The sequence below is a fragment of the Macrotis lagotis genome, chromosome 1 (genome assembly GCF_037893015.1).
Source record: "Macrotis lagotis isolate mMagLag1 chromosome 1, bilby.v1.9.chrom.fasta, whole genome shotgun sequence".
NCBI lineage: Eukaryota > Metazoa > Chordata > Mammalia > Peramelemorphia > Peramelidae > Macrotis > Macrotis lagotis.
In genome coordinates this window covers 511,867,738-511,879,836 of record NC_133658.1, presented here as the reverse complement: position 1 = coordinate 511,879,836, position 12,099 = coordinate 511,867,738, and the positions used below count along the sequence as shown (strand labels likewise).

The 12,099-nt window shown below is 34.0% G+C and overlaps 1 protein-coding gene across 3 annotated transcripts in view; it reads right to left on the bottom strand.

Moving 5' to 3' along the window:
* Positions 1 to 5,767: 5,767 nt before the first annotated feature.
* EFHC2 (EF-hand domain containing 2) overlaps positions 5,768 to 12,099 on the bottom strand; it is a 297,057-nt gene continuing 290,725 nt past the window's right edge. For 2 of the 3 annotated variants that reach the window (XR_012474021.1, XR_012474023.1), the window contains exon 20: positions 5,768 to 6,573. The gene's annotated coding sequence lies outside the window, so the exon portion shown is untranslated. The remainder of the gene's footprint in view (positions 6,574 to 12,099) is intronic. The other variant, XR_012474022.1, reaches the window with a different exon arrangement.

The following is a 12,099-nucleotide window of genomic DNA, read 5'->3' as shown; positions in this document are numbered from 1 at the left end:
ACCAGAGAGCAAAGTGAAAATAGAAAGAATCAACCAATAATCTAATTGAAAAAAATCAGTAAAACTCCCATTGATGTCAAAGCCAAAATCCAGAGGTTCAAGGAAAAAGAAAATATTTGATGTAGCTAGAAAGAAAGAATTCAAATACCAGGTAGTCATTATAAGCACTTCACAAGAACTACCATTACAAAGCAGTAGGTATTTTGAAAGAAGATATGCCAAAGTAGAAAAAATAAAAATTCATAACCAAGAATAACTTACTAATAAAATTGATTAAAAAAATGAGAGCTATATAGAAATTAGAAACTCTAGAAAATAAATATAGGATCAAATAAAAGTATAAAAAAGCAAATTAAAACATCTCTGAGGTACTACCTCACACCTCTCAGATTGACCAATATGACCAGAAAGAACAATGATCAGTGTTGAAAGGATATAGGAAATCTGGGGTATTAATGCATTGTTGATGGAGCTGGCACAACTTTTGTGAAGAGCAATTTGGAATTATGCACAAAGGGCAATAAAAATGTGCATACCCTTTGATCCAGCAATACCCCTACTGGATCTATACCCTGAAGAGATCATGAAAAAGGTTTAAAACATCACTTGTACAAAAATATTCATAGCAGTTGTGTTTGTGGTGGCAAAGAATTGGAAGTTGAGGGGATGCCCATCAATTGGGGAATGGCTAAATAAATTGTTTTATAAACCACTCTTAGAAAATAAAATAGAAGGGGCGGCTAGGTGGCACAGTGGATAGATCATTGGTCCTGGAGTCAGGAGTATCTGAGTTCAATCCGACCTCAGACATTTAATAATTCCCAGCTGTGTGGCCTTGGCCAAGCCACTTAAACCCATTTCCTTGCAAAAAAACAAATAAACAAATAAATAATTAAGAAAATAAAATAGAGCAAGTCATAAATGAACTTCCAAAGGGGGAGAGGCAGGGAATCTGGGACCATATAAATTTATAAAGAAATTCTATCAAACATTTAAAAAGAAATTAATCCCAACATTATAAAAATTATTAAAGTAGGGAAAAGTGAGTTTTACCAAATTTCTTCTATGATACAAATATGGTCTTAGGAGCAAAATGATACAGAGAGAATTAGAACAGGAAAAGAAAAAATGCAGGCCAATATCCTTATGAATATTGATACAAAATAGTAAGAAATTATACACTATGAAGAGGTTGGATAAATAACTGGTTAATATTAAAAACCATTTAAATAAGAACAATTAAAAACATATGATTATGTTAAAAGAGAAAAAGTAAGCTTTTTGATAAGGTACAATATTCATTCCTGTTTTTTAAAAATCTCTAGAAAGAATAAAAATAGATTGCTTTTATTATAAGTAATACTTATCTAAAACCAAAAGTCAGCAATATTTCTGATGGGCACAAACTAGTCGCTTTTCCATTAAGAATGGGGTAAAGTGGGGGCAGGTAGGTGGTACAGTGAATAGAGCACCAGTCCTGGAGTCAGGAGAACCTGAGTTCAAATCCAGCCTCAGGCACTTAATATTCACCCAGCTGTGTGACCTGGGCAAGTCACTCAACCCCCAATGCCTTAAATTAAAATAAATAAATAAAAATAATAGGGTAAAGCAAAGCTGTTCATTACCACCAGTACTAAAAATATAATGCTAGGAATGTTAGCTATAGAATAAGACCAGAAAAAAGAAATTGAGGGAATGAACCTGGGCATGTGGATGATAAGACAGTTTATTTGGAGCTGTGGTACCAAACTCAAAAAGAAAGAGACATTACATAAGACCCAAAACCTTACACATTAACATTATCTATGCATTATATTTCTTGCATTCTTAGGAGGTAGGAGAGAAGTGGAAGGGAGGTAGAGATTTTGGAGCTCAAAAAATTTATAAATGACTGTCAAAAACTTTTTACATGTGAGAAATATTTAATTAAACAAAATATATTTTAATTTTTAAAATTAAATTTTAAAATATTTTTATTTATTTTGTTAAATACTTTTCGATTATAGTTTAATCTGCTTCCAGCAACTCTTGGAAATGTTGCAGACTGCAATGAAGCCTGCAGATCATATGAATGACACTTAAAACTTAGAGAAACCCTAGAGGATGATATAGAAAACTAATGACTTCATTATTAAAGTTGTTGGCTATAAAATAAATGACATAAATCATCAATATTTTTGTACCTTCCCAACAAAATCCAGGAGGTAACTATAGATATTGAAATTTAATTTAAAATATCTACAGGAAATATTTTTTAAAAACTTGTTTATTTTCATGTCATGAATATATCTTCCCAAGAATATTCTTTATAGAAACAAAGATAAGATGTTCATTATCACCAACAATAATCACTATTGTGCTGTATGCTAGCTATAGCAATAAGACAAGAAAAGACTGAGGGAATAAGCATGAACAAAGAGAGAACTATTACTTTTCGTAGATGATATCACAGTTTACTTACTTGAAGAACCAAACTCAAATAGAAGGAACCATAATCTAAATAATTGAAGAAATATGCATTCTTCTTGGATAGGTCAAGCCAATGAAACAAAAATAAACACTGCAACTTAAATCTGTCCAAACTTACCTCAAATATGATACCAATCAAGCTACTAAAAGATTACTTTAATAGAGGTAGAAAAAATAATGATGAAATTCTCTGGAGGAACAAACATCAAGAACCTCAATGAATAAACACACAAACAAATAAATAAATGAATCCATGAATGAATGAACGAACAAACAAATGAATGAATGAATATACATCTAAATAAACAAATGAATGAACAAATGAATGAATAAATAAATAAGTATGCAATATCAAGAAGCACAATAGAATAGTGTCTAAAACACCTGATATTTGGAGCAAAAACTCACTATTCAAAAAAACCTGCTGGTAAAATTGTAAAGTAAACTGGCAAAACTGGACCTGGGTCAACATCTCTAACCATATAGCAACAGAAGCTCCAAATGGGTATTTGTCTTAGATACAAATGGTGATGACCTCACAATCAAATTAGGGGAGCAAGGAAGAAATTATCTGTCAGATTTATAAGTAGCATAAGAGTTCATTACTGGACAACTAGATGGTACAGTGGAAAAAGCACTGGCCCTGGAGTCAGGAGTATCTGAGTTGAAATGTGACCTCAGACACTTAATAATTACTTAGCAGTGTGACCTCAGGCAAGTCACTTATCCCCACTGTATTACAAAAACCAAAATGAAAAGGAGATCATTACTAAATTAAAAAATAGAAAGTATCACTGAGGGTAAAATTAATAATTTTTATTACATAAAATCAAAAAGTTATAGTACAAAAACCTAGATCTGGGATCCTCATGGTTGCTCATGTGTGTGTATATGTGTGTGTGTGTATACATATATATGTATATATATATAATTACTAAAGAATTAGTGTCATCTCTACAGTATCTTTTCAATTTAGTCATAAAGTAGATGGTTATAGTTGGAGTTTATTTTTTAAAGATTGAGAAGCACGGGTCGGATTGATTTCCAGTCAACTCTTCCGCAATATAAACATCATGACTATTAGATAAATGGAATTAACTATAGTGAAGTTGAATGTAGCAGTAGTGCTCAAATATGAACAGTTTTTCTGACTGTATATTTGACAAATGTATCTTCCTAGACTACATCAATTTTTTCATCTAATGTGTACTGATATACTGTTATTTGTGTCTTCTCTCGGGCTTATGTTCAAAAGTACTAATAGAGTAACATTCAGTTTCATTCCATCCCATGTGTCAAATAATAGAGAAGACAATAATTGCTAGTAAGGCTGGTGATTCCTAACATTTATTTGCTGTTCTTCCACTAAGCATGGAAGGAAGAGATCGGACAGAGCCTAGAAGGCTTCACTACAAAGGCAGAGAGACCTTGAGGTAGAGATGAGGCAGAGATATAATTCTGGCCAGAAAGACCAGGGAGCCAATATTGACTAGACAGCCACTGTGAGACCCCAGTAGCTGGTGAGCTTGTACAAGGACCACTCACAATTCTGACTCTTCCCTCTTCTTTCCCTATTGTTGGCAGAGTCAATTTTGGCATATCTCAAATATGAAATATTGCTATAACCTGTAGTCATGAAGAGAAGGTTTGTTGGGGTGAAACATTCCATGAAAGAGACAGCACCTTTGGAGTTTGTTTGTGTATTTTAATTAACCAAGTAATTATTGCCCAAGTCCTATAAACTGATGGAGAGCTATAAATTTTCCACATAAGCATGGATTCTCTAGAACTATAGATGGTACAATTAAATACATACATGTATGTATGTGTGTATGTATGTATGTATGTATGTATAGATCACTGATAAATCTGGCACTAGTTAAAGTGACAATAATCATTTTATAGGCTTCCTAGATATAGGCCTACAATTCCATTTAATAGATGGTTTACTTGTAGCACCACTCATTGGACAAATTACATACCTTGATGGTCAGTGAATTAATGAATGGGCATTGGGTGGACAGATGGGATGAATGAACAATATGAAAGCAGGAATCTAACTAATTTAGACTGCTAATGCAGTCCTATGATGTCAATAGAGTTACCTACCAAGTGCATGCCCAGTTTGTAAAATTGTGATGAGATAACCATCATTCATTTTCTAGCTGCTTACTGGATTAAAAAGTAGTACCAGTAGGTTTTAAAGTTCCTCAGCAAAAGGCAGATTGGTTGTTCAAATTAATTGCTTCATTTTGGTTTTTAGTAATAACCAGATGCCCAGTATTTTCTGTGTCTGCATGCATTCCTTTTATATTAATTTTCTGCAACATAGTTCAATAAATCATTCAATTTGTTTCGCTAAGGAAAATATTTAATGTCCTTTTCAGTTCTGACAATCACAAAAGACTGCCCCGTTTCATTTTTTTTATGGCAAGGTCATGCTTTTTTCATGGTCAGAAACAAATAAACCAGCAGTGATTTTATCAAGGGTCTGAGTTAATAGGATCTGATCTACCAATGTGCTGGTGGCCCTAGTCTCATTAACAAAACCAAGACCATTACCAAACGTTAGTATTAGCTTTGCTAATCATAAATGCATCTTCACTACATAAGTCTTTTTGAGTCATTGCAGGTTTATGCAGCCATTAGGAAGAAGGTTCTTTTCTTTCTCTGCCAGATTTCTTTCAGCTTTGCTCCAGTGTAGTTCCAACTCTGTGGCTCTGAAACCTGCCTACAAAAACACCCTCCCAACTGTTCCCTTTGGCTCAGACACTTCCTGTAAGTTTCATATGAATGAATTCAGTCAAAGGAACTGTTGTTCCAGTGGCTGGTGCCCCAACCAAATGGGTAGCAGAATGTACCCAGTGTGCCCACCCAACCCATCTCACAAAGCTACTTCTCCTGGTCACTGTTTTTTTATAAAGAACATTTTGGGAAGGAACCTCAAACTCTGAATATTAATATTCAAAGATAGTAGAGGCAGCTGTGTTGCAGTGGCAAAGACATTGCTTTGGAAGTCCTACGAAAACAATGAGAACATTGAAAAAATGATGAATTCATTCCATTTTTTAACATCTATTTGTTATCCTGCCTGTTTCAACCATGGATAGAAGTTCAAATCCCAACTCAGCCACTTATTGTGTGACCTTGAGCAACTCATCCTATTCCACTGTACCCTGTGTAAAATGACAATGATGGTAATAATAATAATAATAATAATAATAATAATAACTTGGAGTTATTGTCATTTCTATTGCTAATAGTAATAATATTAATGAAAGCTATTCCATAGCTTTGTTGTGAGAATTAAATGAGAGGGCATGTAAAGTACTTTACTTAGCAGCTATTATTATTATGGTATTATTATTATGGGACACTTTATTAACAAGAACTAGTCCTCATGTTAGGTATATATTATTAAATAGATATTTATTAATCACCTACTTAAATGCCACTCACTGTGTTTAGACCCAGATCAGTGTGAAATTCTAAAGCCTAGGCTAACTGGATTAGTAGGGTGGTCAGAAGAGAATGACAACCTAAACAAATTAACATTAAAAAAATTAAGAAGGAAAATTTATTTCCAAAAGTCTCTTAATAACAGTATATAATAATTGTGACATCTAAAAATTAAAGTCTTTGGAGGAAATTTAACATACTTAAGTGGTTTGTTTGTTTTTTTAATCCCAATTTCCCATTGCCTACAGTTTTCCACACATTATTGTGAAGTCAGTTTTAGTTAAAAAGATTTTATTGTTGAATTTATGGAGTTTGTACTTTCAGATTTATTGTGAATCTTGGACCCTTTCCATGTAAGCCATGTGGTCGCAACAGGAAGAGACAACAGATTTTCCAGCAGTGTTAGCTCACTGAGGGAAGCCTTTGTTTCTAGTACTGAGGCATGGAATTCTTTCTTGGAGGTCTGCACTGCCATCTGGACATGATAACAGCTATCAGATGGCACCAAGATTAGGTGCATGTGTTGTGCTGTCCAGGTATTTCTATTCGGGAAAGAGGTGTCCTCCAGGTATCTTTGTATTGGAAGTCATTAGATATTGGGTTTTATTTAGCTTGCCATATGTGCACAGCACTGTGTTAAACAACCTATACAGGACATCAAAAGAATAAAAGACATCAAGGTTCCCCTTCCTCCAAATAATTGTCTTTGGCATACTTTTTCCCTTCTTTTGGGTCCTCTCTCCTCCCTTTTTATACTGTTTCCTTTCAAAGGCATTCACTGTTCTTGTCCACCCACCTATACACATATTGTCACTACTAGGGGTTCTTAAGTTCTACCCTTGCACTAAATAATTTCTTGGGAGTTGTATTCTTAATGCTACAAACTCCAGGTTTTTCTAGACTTATTTTTATACCTGATTATCAACATGTTCTGAAAAAAAAAGTATAATTAATGTAAAACAGTCAACACAGCAAGGAGGTCAAAAAAATCCCTGAAACTTTTTTAACCAGCAAACTCTAGCTTTCCTTGCAAGTATATATATATATATATATATATATATATATATATATATATATATATATATATATATATATATTAGGGCAATAACTATTTAGAATATAAATGTTTCAAAATACTATGGGTGAAATTTGTTAGAAGAGTACATTCAAAATCACCTTAAACATCAATGAAAATTGGTATAAAAACAAAGTGAGTTCATAGAAAGATTAGCATGAAACCAAAATGAGTCACAAAGATTTTACTAGTATCATCATGTCTTCTGCAAAGTCTAAATGGAAGAGGGATTTTCTAAATATGCTAACACCTTTCAACTGCTCCTGTTGCTTTTGATTACAAGATATCAATCAAACCAGAATATTATTGAGCCTCCTCAATGAGATACATGATTAAAACAAAAAGAATCATATAATAATCTATATACAAAAACTCTAATGGATTAAAAATGCCTGTTATAGAGAATATTACTTTCAGTTGAATAGTCTATTGAATTGAGATTAATGAATAAATTTGGTATAAACACTTGAGATGGACAGGCATTGGGTCTAAAATTGAATAGTAGGGAAAAATAGGTCCAATTATATTTCAGAAATTGCATAATGCTTTTAACAACTCTAAGCTTCTCTTCTGCACAAAGATTCATGATTTCAAAATGGGTGCTCTCCTAGTGATGCTGAATGGATGAACTCAAAGGATCTGTACTGATTCATCTTCTCTACTCTCTGCGTATTTTAGGTATTGATGATCTCATTTCCTTCTTTGGTTTAATGATCACTTCTTTTAATACCCCCAGCAGCTGACACAAAGCTGGAACTTGGTAAGTTCTTATTTAATTTAATTGAATACCTATGCTCATGATTCCCAAATCTGTGGATCCAGTTCAAATTTTCTGACAGTCTTGCATCTCCAAAAGCTAGTTTCCATACCATGCCTTCTCCTCTTGGCCCATCCTCCCCCCACTTCTTCCCAGTAGAAAACTGAATTTTAATCCTGGGTATCCTAGCTCTGATCTGACCACAAAGCAGGTCTCCACCCCATTCCATTCCCTGTCACCTTCATCTTTCCAAAACTCCTCTATGGTTTGCCTTCCCCCAAATGAAATATGTCTTTGAGGGCAAAGACTATCTTTCTTGCTTATACTTGTATCTTCAGCACTTAGCATAGTTATCTAGCATATAGTAAATATAGAATAAATGCCTTCACTATCTATGTTTATGTATATATTACACACACACATATATATTTAACTATGTATCTATCTACCTTTCCAGCATCAGTCAAATGTCCCAAACTAAACTCATCATTTTCTTCTGCCCTGCCCAAATTTGGTCACACTTCAAACTTTTCTAATAATATTTAGAGTACTCTTATTTTCGCACTCAGATTCATAAAGGCAGAATAAAAACAATAATAACAATTGATAGCATTTATATAGTGTTGTAAGATTTGCAAATCATGCATATATATTATATATATATATAAATTAATTTGATCCTCACCCTATAAGGTAGATATTATTATTATGATTCCCATTTTGAATATGAGAAAATTGAGGCTGAGAGAAGTTTAAGTAAGTTGCCAGCTTAGGAAACTAGTTGGACCAGTGGGTAGAGCACAGGACCTGGAGTCAGGAAGATCTGAGTTCAAATTTGGTCTCAGATACTTATTAGCTGTGTGACCCTAGACAAGTCACTTAAACCAATTTACCTCAGTTTCCTCATTTATAAAATGAACTAGAGAAAGAAATGGCAAACCACTCCAGTATCTTTACCAAGAAAACCCTAACTGGGATCACAGAGTTGAACAAAATAGAAGTGACTGAACAACAATGAGGTATGATTTGAATAAATTCAGTTCTTCCCATTAACTCACCTCCATATCCAATTCTCAAATTTAATCATTTAACTCAATAACTTTTTTGGTCCTTGTCTCTATTCACACAACTACTATTTCAGCTCATATCCTCATCACTACTTATCTAGATTATTATAGTAACTGCCTAACTGGTGCCCTGGTAGCCAGGTTCATCTCTCATTATTCCATCCTTCATAAATCTGTGGAAATAATTTTCTAGGTACAAATATCATCTCACTTTCTTGCTCAAATTTTTTTCCAATGACGCTTTATTGCCTCCAAGATAAAATCAGACCCCCGATTTGATATTTAAGTCACTCCAAAATCTGTTTCTAATTTCAATTCAAATTTACTTCACATCAGTCTTTTTCATGAATTTCATGTTCACTTATACAGGAAGTGTCCTTCTTCACCAAACTCACCATTCCTTCTCCTCCTTTAGTTATTCATTCAGGTCATCCTTCCTATCTACAATGCAATATCTCCCTAGTCAGTCTCTGAATTCTTATGTTCCTTTAAGGTTCAGTTCAATACTATCTTTCAATAAAGACTTCCCTACTTATTCATATGTTAGTGATAGCTATCTCCTGAAATTAACTTTTTCTATCTGTAGTTATGCATCTAAGCATAGATACAATAGAAAGTAAGTTCTTTGATAGCAAGGGATGTTCATTTCTGTTACTGTATCTTCAAGTTTAAGCAGTTCTTTGCAAATCTCACCCATTCAAATATACCAGGAGCTTGAATTCTTTCTTCCCCTAAAGGGCTATTTTGTGCAGGAGATGGTTCCAATACTCAATGGGTGCCCTCAGAATTAAAACATCAATTTCCCAAACATCCCCAGTGTAGAAATCCTTACTAACCAACATGATATACTATGAATTATTTTCCTTAATCTCCTGTCCATCCAGAACCTGAGACTGCAGATTTAGATACTACTTTAGAAAGGTTCAAAACTGCCAGTGTGCATAAAGTTGACACTACTGATAGCTGAATGAGACAGGAATAATAAACAAAAATCCATTTAATGTTATATGATTATAATTTTTGCTACATAAAAAGGTCTATCCTCTCCCCTCCACACCAAAAAAATGTAGAAATAATATTTTCTGAGAAAATCTCATTACCAAGGCCAATCTTATTCTTCAATGTTTGAGAGGTGGCTGCTTCAAGCATCATTTTACTTGAAACACTAGAATAACATATCCTCTGAAATCCCTTTTTTCTGTCAGGCATTACTAAAGTGATGTCTGAAGTTAGCTAGGCATGAGAAAATGTAATTTACCTTACATGGATTTTTTTCCTGAGGGGGAGAAAAACAAAAAGAATCTAAGCATCACTCAACCACATTATTTAGAAACAGAGAAATTGCAGACACTAATTGGTTTTGATTGCTATTTATGTAATGAACCACTGGAGTGGATACTGGCTCTTCTTGAAAGAAAGTGCTTAAAATTTAAATTTGATCCAGAAGGCAGTGGGGGCCCCCATCTTACATAAGGTGGGAGGTGATATAATTTTGCAAAGGAAATAATAACTGGAGATAAAATTGCCAAGACTGGTCTAAATACAGTGTGGGCAGAAATGTAGGGTAGGCAAAAATTATCTTTGGTGTTTCCCATCACCCATTTTTGCCATTCTTTTCTTTTTCAAGCATTCCCCCCACTTCAGTAAATCCCAGAACTCAGTTTGGCCTATTTTTCCTGAGGCCATTTCATATGGTTTAGATGTGTCCTTCCTTCTTCTGTGGTCTGAAAAACATTTACCTGTTTTCTGTCCCATTCTCTTAGTGTCTTGTTGGATGACAGGCTAGTTTTAGCAACTGATAAATACATTCACACTAAAATATGAATGACTGATAATGCCTTAAGTGGTAATCTTTTTTCAATTATAATAAAGAATTTTTAGAAACATAAAGTTGATATGCCTAAAAGTCAATTCAAAGAATTGACCATTTTAAGGAGTATGACTGGTATGCACCAAATGTAAGAGAGAACAACTATTCAATAAAATCTCTGCAGAGAAAGATGACATTAAAGCAAAACAGTAGCAAATTTGGAGGATATGTCTGAACACTAACAAAAGATAGAGTTAGGAAAAAAGTGAAAAGAACCAGAAAGTAAATTTCCCATAGATCAAAAGGAGATTTTAGAACCAGAGCATGGAATTCTAGCAATTTGTAGGCTTTCTATTTGGGGAAGAGACTAAGCAGTAGAGATTTGTGATCACTATTAAGTTTAATGATTGCTTTGTATTTATTGAATGTTATCAATGTATATTTTCTTTGAATGGTACCCCAAAGTAGTTCCCTGTAATATTGGTTTAACTTTTTTTAAAGTACTGATATCCATTGGGATGCTATAATGGGTATCAAGTTTACAGTTACAATTAGGGCAAATCACTGAAAAATTTCAAATCCCAAGGAGGAAGCAGTTTTATATTGGGATCAATTTATGTAGGATAGGCAAAGATCACCAAATATTTCCCAGGACTTCCAAAGTTTTGCAGTCTTCCTAGCCCTGGAAGAGAATGAAATCTGGAGAACTTTGAACTGGAAGGTGGGGTTTCTGCCATAGTAACTAATTTTTAATCACCCTGCAAGAGACCAAATAGAGAACAATCTGGCTGAGAAAGGTACTGAGCTGAGCAGAGCAGTAGAGAGAAAGAAGTGTCACCTGGAACTATGAACTAAGAATAACAGGTTGCTACTTCTCCTGTGGCAGTCTCTGCCTTATGGAACAAAATGCAGAGCACATCTATTGTTAGAGGGATGGGGAGGAGTCACTATCATATAAGAACTACAGCTAAATGTTTTAAAAATCTTTTGACTTTTTCTCCCTAAGCTTGTATGTTCTTCTTATTGCTGATTAGTTATCCAATCATGGTTGATTCTTCAAGACCCCATGGACCAATGATGTTTTTGGAATTCTCTTAGCAAAGATACTGGGGTGGTTTGCCAATTCCCTTCTCCAACTCATTTTACAGATGAGAAAACTGAGGCAACAGATTAAATGAATTGCCCGGGGTCACAAAGATAAGTATTCAAAATCATATTTGAACTCAAGTCTTCCTGACTCCTGGCCCAGAACTTTATCCATTGAACCACATAGCTGTCTGTCTCTTTATGTGCTTTCAAGTAACATATATATATATTTTTTCTGACTTACTGACTATAAGCTTTTAATTGTATGCAGAAAGTATTAATGTTGAGATGGCAGTAGTTGGTTGAATAGGTAACATGTAAGTAGGTCATATTAAGCTATCAGAATGAATCTGATATGATGACTTGAGAAACTGCT